Here is an 11,423-nt window from a genome sequence, read left to right as displayed (position 1 = left end):
CATGAGTTTTGTCTACGTAAAGGTATCACCATTGTGTTGTGCGACATACAATATCCATTCGTTCCCAGCATCGAACATTAACAGTTTTAAATAAGTGCGCTGGCCACCCCTGACAGCATCATGGTTTTTAAATGTTACATCATGTTAGATGTTAATCTGTTCTTGTCCAATATCTGATCAGCGGTCGTGCAGTCAAATTCATAATTTCCACATGGAGGTGTTTACTATCACTGTTTTTGTCACATATCAATAATGGCCTTTCTCAACCTTTGTAGCAATGACAAAGCAACACAAACTTTCGCTTTTTATTTTAATTATAGACAATGATTGCCACATTTCGTAAAAAACAAGCATTACAAGTTGTGATGTCCAACGTGCAAATCCTAACGTTCTCTGTAACACGAAGTTTTCATTCAGCAAAGGTTGCAAAGCCGTCGCTGTAGGAAGACTTTGTTAATATCACATTGAATACAGTCGGAAATGCTTGTCAGCTTTCAATAGTACAATAACACGATTTGAAAAGACATGGAATATTATCTTACATGAACAATTCTTAGCATATGGATATAACGGTTGATTAAACAAAAGAGGTAGGTTAATACGTTTTTAAGATGGCCAAACTATTTGTATGCATATAAAACTGACCAGACGATATATATTGCAAGTGTTATCTATGGATCCCGCAAACCGCAATATAACGGATCTCTGCATACAACTTTAAAAGCCTCTTTAACGCTCAAAATCAACGAACATTTCGTAAAGTATTTCGTAAAATAAAGTTAACACCTAAATAATAAGTGTTCTTGATAGCAATATCCACAATTTCAACGCTAGTGGTATTTAATCACAGATTTGTGTACATACAAAATGCTCGTTGTTATTTATTTGTGAACTTATTTATTCTTTTTTAATTTCCCGCGAATATATCTATTCATACGACACACGAACGCAATAATCAAAACGAGAATTTTGTATCAACAAACATCTATTTTACCAGACCACATCGGGCGTTGAAATATCGGCAATTGCCATAAGGTACACGGATTTTTAATTGTTTAACTTTATTTTACGAAATACTTAACGATATGTTCGTTGATATTGAGCGTTATAGAGGCTTTAAGAAATATATATAAAAACATGAATGCAATGAAAGATAGTGGTGTTGTTTCATTGTTTTGAAGAAATGCAGATTTGATTTAGAACATGTAGAAAGTGTTTTTTAATAGACGCGCAACGTAGCATTCTTATAATGATTCTTACCTTGTGTGAATGTGTAAGTCATGTTGAAACCCTTATCAATAGCGTATCCGTCTGTCATAAAGACAATGCCGACAGACTTAGAATGCGACTGGAATCCCTTAGGGGTCGCTGTCCCGCAGTACTTTTCGATTGGCGGAAAGGAGGCGTTAGGTCCATTGAAGAACTCCAGGTAGTCATTCTTGCATTTGGAGTCGGACTCCATGGCAAAGTCTGTAAAGTTCACCTAAAACACAACAGGCAAGTAATAAAGTGTAAATGTATTGTTGTGAAACTTTGTACATGTAAAACCTATATTGTAGCTTGTTTGACTTACTTTATTTTTTACATGAAAATATAACATTGTAATTAAAATGAAAAACATAACAATTAGTTAACATGCAAAATGTTTTGAGAATATGATCCGCTTTTCTCATTAAATTTCACATATCTTATTTAAATATGAATATTGTTGGGAGATTCAATAATTAAAATGTTAAGTATGCACATTGATCCGGCCTCCCACTGGTGCGTTGATCACCCAAGTACATCGCTCGTCGTTTCTGTAATCGAACGGGAAGTTAGGGCTCTTGATAACGCCAATCGGATCTGTCATAACGCCGCCACAATCTGTAAAGCAAGTGATATATTACAATAAAATAAAATTAAATGAACATTTTATGGATTAAAAATACAATACAGTTAAAAATAGTATATATTATTTTCTTTTAATTTACAAAATTCAGTTAAATTTATTTTGCGACCATATTCATTTCAAAATTAACATTTTTACTGTTGGTCTGATTTATATTATAATAATCATTGTTTATTGGCGCTTTTAAACAAACGTGAGAAAATGTGAATATTACATAATGAAAATGCAATTTCTGATCCCTTCATAAAATTTAAAATCAAGTTCAATTACTTATGATTAATTAATATATAAATTGTTGATACAATAACACTGTATTAATATAGCAAAAAAAGCAACTCGAAATCGAGCCTATGGGTATTTGGTCCCGCGAAAAAATTAATTGCGTAGGAGTGTGAGTCATTTCAGCGTTGGATTGTTATTGCATGCCTATTATCAGCGAATGTTCAAGCTTTAAATATAAACTGTTTTTGTTTTAACATAGAGCGGTCAATAGTTTCACTAAAAACGGATTAGGAAATTTTATCCTGTACGTTTCAATCATGCACTCAATGGAAATTCGTTGGTTCATTTCAATCGTGGATGTAGCAAGTCAAAATCGAACCTATGGGCATTTGGTCCCGCGATTAACTTGACTGTCTAAGAGTATGAATATTGCTATTGAGCAGCGAGTATTTGTGTTATAACCAAAGCCGGGACTTGCACCCAGATTTCTTCTCCCTCAAAGAAGGAAAAGCGTTCTGCTTTGAACTACTTTGGTTTTGTAAACACGTTTCATACAAGCTACATGATCAAGAGGTGTCACTCAACGTTTTATACGGGCTTGTGACCGTTCTTTTCACAGCAAAATGAAAAGAGCCGCTTTACCACCTTGCAATATGCAATACGGACTAGCATACTAGCAAACAATATAGCCTTTACTTTTGCCATGCATTAACGAAGAAACATTGGCCTTTCGGCAATGGCTAAACCTCAGAAATCCCATTTAAATAGATATTTTTTTCACATCTTGCAGAAATGTTCTGTTGCATAATTTCTCAAAATATCCTAAATCAGATAATATACAATAACATGTGGACATCTGTTCCAGTATCTTGCAAGACGAATAACTATTTGTGGAGCTGTAACATAGCACAACCTTAGATATGTTACTGCCTTTCAACTGTGTTATTTTATCAAATATATTTCATTGATCAGACACGACAGATTTTCATTTCAACTTCACGTGAACAAAACACGTTCGTATCAAACTGCAAAATCGCATTGTAGTGTTTGCAGACCAGCTGCTGCTGAGAATTTTCTTCTACTATACGAATGTGCCTACATATCTGTTACATCAATGCATCATATACTAGTATTTTATCTTACAACCAAACCATAGCATTGAAGTAATACTGCTTTTCAAACAGCGCTTGTTAATATCAACCTAGGTAGCAAACTATGCGATCGAGTGTAGATTTGGCCAAGAGGCAAAAGTAGTTAATATCGCAAACTGTTATGTATATAGATTTTTTTCATCCATATTTTGTATTATGTGTGAAACAAAACTGCAAACTACTGTGTACACTCGAAAGCTTACAAACGAGATGATTGACCAGCGCTTGTCAATATCAACTCAAGTAGCTAACTATGCGATCGATTGTAGATTATATAGTGTGTTTTGTTCGTATATTCTACAAGCGCAATATAAAGCCTAAATACTGTTGAACGTTTGTGTTAATGTGTCTCACTGAAAGACAAGTAATACCAATAACGAGCCGTTGTACAAAATGTGTATGCAGTCAAAAGCGAGTAACTGCTTTGAGTTTACGAGTCACTGCTTGCTAGTTGCAACGCAAGTAGTTTATTTCGTGCAATTAATGTTCAACGCAACACTTAGTAGCATAGTTTGTGGCCGTATGGCAAAAATCGATTGTATTCCTTAAATAAGGATAGGATGATGAATATTGCTATTGAGCAGTGAGTAGTATTCGTGTTATAACCAAAGCCGGGACTTGCACCCAGATTTCTTCTCCCTCGAAGAAGGAAAAGCGTTCTGCTTTGAACTACTTTGGTTTTGTAAACACGTTTCATACAAGCTGCAGAGTGTAGTTTTGCTATGATTTGTGTACTGACTCGTGACCGTTTCTCCTATTTGAGTACAAGAAATGTCGCTTTACCACTAAATGTTTGTTTAACTTACTGTCGTTTCAAAATGGGAACATTCGTATTGTTCTGTACAAACATTTGAGTTGTTGAGTTTCGAATACGGCTGTATTGTAGCGAAACGTTTCAGATCGGGATAAAACTACATGCAACTTTTAACGCAAAATTGCTTTGCACAATTTCAAACTTCATGATCATACATCGAAAGTTATGAAACTGCGTATATAGTTTTTATTTATTTTGCTAGCGAAATTTTAACATTTCATTGAATAACGCAAGTTTATGGCCATGTGGTGAATGTCATGAAAGTCGCTTAAACTGATGTATATACTTTTTCATCATATCATCTCAAATGGAAAGTGAAAATAATCCCTAAACGTCATTTATGTAGTGTGTTTTGTTCGTATATTCTACAAGCGCAATATAAAGCCTTAATACTGTTGAACGTTTATGTTAATGTGCCTCACTGAAAGACAAGTTATACCAATAACGAACCGTTGTACAAAATGTGTATGCAGTCAAAAGCGAGTAACTGCTTTACGTTTACGAGTCACTCAATGTAAGTCTCAACACGAGTAGTTCGTAAGGCGCAATTAATGTTCAACGCAACATTGAGTAGCATAGTTTGTTGCCATATGGAAAATATCTTATATCGGTTAGTCATTCATATAGTTTTTTTTATCATTTTACCTCAAATTCAAGTTTGAAAGTTTTTTGCTTTGTACGTTTGCAAGCTAGTGGTGTCACTCGGCGTTTTCACGGACTTGTGACCGTTCCTCTTGTCTGAGTACAAGAGAAGTCGCCTTCCCACCCCAGCCCTAGCAGACTTAAACCTAACAATTTGAACAATGCGTGTTATCAACCGGTTGGTAGCCTTATCAAATGCCATCGCGTCCTCGGACTCGCATACGCATCGACCCACGTCAGGTTCTAAAGCTTGCGGGCAATAATGAGTGTCCCTCGCGATAGATTGAGGAGCCTTGCCAGAGTATAACGACAGCATGGATAACACATGTTAGAACCGAAAACCGAGGCGTTTCCCCTCAAGTGCTATCGGTTCGCTTCGCAACTTGTGGAGTCGGTCTATTGACACCTACATACCTCGGTCGCCCATACTCAGTCAATTAACCGCTGTTGTCTTTCTGCTTGCCAAATAGCAGTCAAAACAACCTTACAGTGATCTAGCCAGATTGGAAACTACGAGCGAAAACTAACTCGCCCAAGCGAGTGACCCGCTCCCGATTCGAGCAAAACCTCACCTAAGCACTATCGACCCAAAAAACGCCAGTAACACTGCTCCGTTACTAGGGAGCCTTGCTAGTCAACACAAGTAATTTGCAATCCTGGCTAGAGCAATGAGTATATTCGGACTGGTGTACCACCATGTGATTGTCTGCGCTTAAATTGTTGTTATTTGATACTTAGAGTCTCTTGTGCCAAAGTAGAGACTGAATATTTGTTTTATAAATCAAGCAATCATTTACTGGTTGGTAGTTCTAACAGTGCGTCAAAATAAGCACCGTGAAAACATTTTAGCACCGAAATACCGAGGTGTTTACCCCCAAGTGCTATCAGTGCGCTTCACACTTGTGGAGTCTTAAACCCCTCGGCCGCCCAAACACAGTTAATGACTGTTAATGTTTATTTTTTGTTTGATTTTGGTATTGCATAGTTTAAACACAAACACATACATCAATACATCAATATTGCTGGCCAGCACAATAAAACAAGGAAAAAAAAGGTAGGAGAACAATCTCCTTTATTTTTCATGTAAAAACATAAACATAAACATACACACTGTCAACACTTGCCACTTGCAACACCGAGTTCGTTTCAGTGCAGAATGTACACATTTTTCGATCGACACACATTCGCAATGTTACATGGATTCACAAAGTTACATGGATTCACAAAGTTGCACTGATGTCCATACACGGGCCAATGTTCAAGTTATCGGTGCGATGGACCCACGGTTTTGTCGCAGCTATACGCCACACGTATGTATTGACTACTCGGTGTCCACATCAAGGTTTGCAAATTGGCACTGAAAATAGAAAAGCAAATTGTGTTAAACAGTAAACGATGAAAGTAAACAGCCTGAAATGATAAAAAGCATGCATGTGTAATATACCATGTATCAAATAAAATAGTAAACACAAACTGCTAAAGAAAAACACACAACTCTACCAACTGTTTAACTGATACTTACTTTTTGTTTTGTGTTGCATGTTCAGGCGCCTTTCTGTCACTGCTCGTCTAGCAGTACAGCTGAAATGAAATAGAAAGCATGATCAGAAACTTTCATTGTAATTGTACAACTTACAATTTATGTGCACAATTTTGCATTTAAGTATAACATACAGTAAAACAATTTCAACTAATACTCACTTTTTTGTTGTGTTGTTTCCACAAAGGCGCCTTGTTGTCACTGCTCGCCTGGTAGTAAACCTGACACGTCTAGTAGTAGAGAACACTCGTCCAGCAGTAAAGCTGAAATGAAATCGAAAGCATGATCAGAAACTTTTGAATGTGTTTGTACAACTTACAATTTATAAACACAATATTGAACTGTAACAGTAAACATGAAACAGATAACAATTTTACTTACCTATGTTGTCTTCGCTGAAATACAAAAGTCATGTTCATAGCAATCATAGCATATTAACACACAATGAATACAACTCAAAACTTTTAGTAAGAAACTCAGTACTTACTTTGTATTTTGTATCCAATCCCTCTGCGGGCAATCTTCTTCAGTCCACAATCGAGCTGAAATCAAGACTCAATGCATACATGTAAATTTTGCCAAATAATAAACAGAACTGTGAACCAAAACTTTAACTAAACAAAACTAACTTTTCAACTGTAATGGTACTCACCTCTGGCAACTGAAATCATACAGACATTTTGCATAGCACAATACATTTTTAGTTTGAAGATAAGAATGATTTATGAACATTTTACTTACACAAAGCATAAATATAAAAGACATGCTATGATGAAAAAAACAATATGTATACAAAATTATACATAAAGAAACACACTATACTTACCATTGCTGACCTGAAATTGAAAAAAGCACATTTTGTATAGCACAACAATCATATTCAGTTTTTACATAAATGAAGTGTACTTACATCTGCCAAACTGAAATGAAAAAAGCATAGCAGAATAAAAGTCATAAAACATATTTCAATATGCAATTAAAGAAGGCAATTGTACTTACCAACAGGCAACTGAAATGAAAAAGAAACACATTTTACAATGCAGAATACAGGTCATCAAAACAGTTCAATATAAAAATTAAAGAAAGTTAGTGTACTTACCACAGCTATACTGAAATGACAAAAACATTTAGCATTGCATAGTAGTATACAAGTCATCAAAACAGTTCAATATGAAAATTAAAGAAGGCAATTGTACTTACCACAGCCATGCTGAAATAAAAAAGAAACACATTTTACAATGCAAAATACAGGTCATCAAAATAGTTCAATATGAAAGGCAATTGTACTTACCACAGCCACACTGAAATGAAAAATATATTAAGCATTGCATAGCAGGATACAAGTCATCAAAACATTTCAATATGAAATTATACAAAGTCAGTGTACTTACCACAGGATACTGAAATGAAAAACAGACATTTTACAATGCAGAATACAGGTCATAAAAACAGTTCAATATTAAATTATAGAAAGTTTGTGTACTTACCACAGCCATACTGGAATGAAAAAAACATTTAGCAATGCATAATAATCAAGACTTACCTAGCTGATCTTGAATCATTCTCTGTTTCTCAACTTCTCAGTAGTCCAAAAGTCTGCTCTGTAACGACCCACCATTCCAATCTGAAAAATAGTTAAGCATAACAAGGCACAAAACAAACCAAAAGAGTTGTTTACTTACCTCATATTTTGTGCAGAGTTTTAACAGCCAATTTTCTTCTTGAAACCTGTATTCGTCTCTTTTTTGACCCACTGTGGAACAGTCACAGCAATGTAAGTCTGAAACATAGAAGGGCATAACAACATAACATACAAACCAGTATATTTGTTTCGACTTACCTCGTGGCTACAGTCGATACACAGCTGCTGAATTTCTTTTCTGTCACAAGCTGTCAAAACATCTCTGCAACATCTCTACAATTGAAACCTGAAACAGAGTAAAACAGAGAAACATTTTGTATACAATATAGTAAACACTTACCTTGTTATCGGCCTGAGTTGCAGCAGTGATTTTTTCTTGAAATCTTCTTCTTTTCCATCACTGCGTGAGAGACCTGAAAAATAGCATGCAGTGCAAAACACATGAGTTAAATTAAACCAAAATTTTGTTTCTACTTACCTTGCTTCTGTAGAGTTGAATCACAGTAGTAGAATTCCTTCTTCAAACACATTTCTCTGTCTACACCAGGAACTTGAATCTGAAACAGAAAAAAGCATCACATCAAATTGTACAGCTCAAGTGCATTCATTCAATGCTTACCTACTTTCTGTTGAGTTGTTTCACAGCAGATGAAATCCTTATTGGCACTGCTATGAGACCATTTCTGCATGTGAAATCTGAAACAGAGTAAAGCAAAGTATGCATGGTAAAAATCAAACCAACAATTGTAACACTTACCCTGTTTGCATGTCCCATTCACTTTCTCAGCAATGTTCCTCTTCTTGAATCGTCTTCGTCGCTGACTACAAGTACACCTGAAACATAGCATGCACAAAACATACCATATAAAAACAAAATACAAGTGTTCATACTAAAATGAAACACACTTACCTTTCTGCGTTGCTCAGCTCTGTTCGACTGTCAACTCTTCATGTCATGTCATACCTGAAACGAACTAAATCAAAACATGCATAGCACACTATCATTGATGAATCATTGATAAAATATTGAAACAAGTGTATGCTTCATAGCTCTGTGTATTTTTCACTTTAAATCACAGACAACTGGCGATCACAAAAGTAAAGACATTTTTGTACTACTCAAACATTAAGCTCACATTCACGAACACCAACCGACAGAGTTGTTATAGAGTGATAATCCCTAAAACTGTAAAAAAGAATCGAAATCAGTTTTCATTAATCATGGTTTATTGAAACAAATGTATACTACAATACTCACCACAGCTCCCTGAAATGAAATAGAAATGTTAACAGCATGCAAACAAATGTTAACCAATATCAAATCATCTATAGTAAATATCAACAAAAGCATTTTGATACACATAGTAAGTGTTCACCATCATAGTGCATCATCAGTTAGTTCGACATCCCACGGTTGCTCAAGTGTAAGTACTGGCTAGCATTTACCCTTTTCAGTAAACCGTCACACATCAGCATTTTTAGACACAAGTGCTGATAGATTCAACCCTTGTTATCATCTTTCACAGACTTCTATGAGTAAACAACTGAAAAATATAAAACGTTTGTACTCACTGTTTGGCAGCTCCAAGAAACACGTCTGTACTGCTTGCCATCTGGACATCAACTGAAACAAAACATCTTCAAACACACATACATTTTAAACGTTTTTGAACAAAAATCAACACAGAGCAGAGCTAAGCTGCAGCAGTTAATCTTTCTTAAAATTGAATTCTCCATCTCTGCATAGCACACATGAAAAATAGCATAAGTTTACCATCACATTACAGCAGTACAAACTAAAACAAAAATTTGATCGACTTACCTTGCTTCTGTAGAGTTGAGTAACAGACGTGGAAATCTTCTTCCATGTGTAAACCAGTGACTCGAATCTGAAATAAAGTAAAGAACACATTGTACAACTCAAATCAATGAATTAAAACTTACCTTACTTTTGATGAATTGTGTCTCAGCAGTTGAAATCCTGTTTAATTTCTGCATGTGAAATCTGAAACAGAGCAAAGCACGCATGTTACAAATTAAACAAACACAAGTGTTACACTTACCCTGTTTGCAAGTCCCAATCACTTTCTCAACAATGTTCCTCTTCTTGATTCGTCTTCGTCGCTGTCAGCAAGTACACCTGAAACATAAAAGCATGCACAAAACATCCCATATAACAACTATTTTGTACTTACCATATGAGTGCTTTTCTGTTCAGGTCAGCTTGAAAACCCATCACTGCCATCAGCATCTGAAAAATAGTACATCACAAACAAACAAACAAACATAACATATCATAAAAACAGTTTAACACAACAGATATGAGAGCTCTCGCAACCACGTCTGTTCTGTTCGACTGTCCAAAAGCAAGTGACAGTACTTCAATTCACTAACATTGAGAAATTCTAAACTTACCTTCAAGGCTTGTTGAGTAGCTCCAAAAACAAGACTGCTTGGCTCCACTGTTCACTCCAACTGTCATATCATCACTGGATAAGCACTCCTGAAATGTATTAAAACAAAACATGCATAGAACAAACATTCAGTCAAAAGTACTTACCTTTCACTTTGTCACTGCCCTGTGCTCAACTCCAGTCAGCATGACATCTCTGCTTGAAAGTCTGAAACATATAAAAACATGCAATGCAAAACAAACATAGTTACTTACCTTCTAGCATATTGTTGGAGCTCCAGAAAACACGACTGTTCACTCCAGCTGCCAGACTTGAACTGCCAGCACACATCTGAAAATCTGAACAAAGCATTCATGTTCATACTTTACTAGCCGTACAATTAAAGTTACTGACATACTCATCATCCAAAATAGAGTACACGAAAAGCTAGCTAGGTTTACCTCTGTTCATGTGTAATACACCAAATGAAACCATGATGATAAAGTAACTCACTTTATCTCTTCTTTTGTCAAAATACAAGTGTTCATAGTGGAATGAAACAGACTTACCTTTTCGTTTCCCAGCTCTGTTCAAATCATGTCAGGTTTTCATCTCATGTCAAATCTGAAACGAACTAAATCAAAACATGCATAGTATACAATCATTGATAAAATTTCGAAACATTTGTATGCTTCATAGCTCTGTGTATTTTCACTTTACAGATCACGGACAGCTGGCGACCACAAAAGCGAAAACATTTTTGTACTACTCAAACATTGCTGTATTAAGCTCACACTCATGAACACCAACCGACAGAGTTGCTATAGACTTATAATCCCTAAAACTGTACAATAAGAATCAAAAGCAGTTTTCAGTCATAATCTTTTATTGAATTCTATACATATGCACTACAATCTACAGTACTCACCACAGCACCCTGAAATGAAATAGAAATGTTACAGCATGCAAATACAATTTAAGCAATATCATATCATTTATCTACTATGTTTGCAAATTTTTTTCAATCATATGTTCGTTTCCCCAAAGAAGCTCATATTCTGTTCCACCATCATACACCATCATCGCTAATCACAACATATCGACACTATATCAGTACTGAGTAATTTC

General features: G+C 35.5%; 1 long non-coding RNA gene across 1 annotated transcript; it reads right to left on the bottom strand.

The window, feature by feature from the left end:
• Positions 1-4,837: 4,837 nt before the first annotated feature.
• Positions 4,838-6,741, bottom strand: LOC127882309 (uncharacterized). Its single transcript, XR_008050480.1, has 3 exons — positions 6,422-6,741; positions 6,243-6,301; positions 4,838-6,077 (listed from the first exon to the last, which is right to left on the bottom strand). It is a non-coding gene; the product is annotated as an uncharacterized LOC127882309 (long non-coding RNA).
• Between the last annotated feature and the right edge of the window lie 4,682 nt (positions 6,742-11,423).

This window comes from Dreissena polymorpha, chromosome 5 (genome assembly GCF_020536995.1).
Source record: "Dreissena polymorpha isolate Duluth1 chromosome 5, UMN_Dpol_1.0, whole genome shotgun sequence".
Taxonomy (NCBI): domain Eukaryota; kingdom Metazoa; phylum Mollusca; class Bivalvia; order Myida; family Dreissenidae; genus Dreissena; species Dreissena polymorpha.
This window is presented reverse-complemented; position numbering and strand designations above follow the sequence as displayed.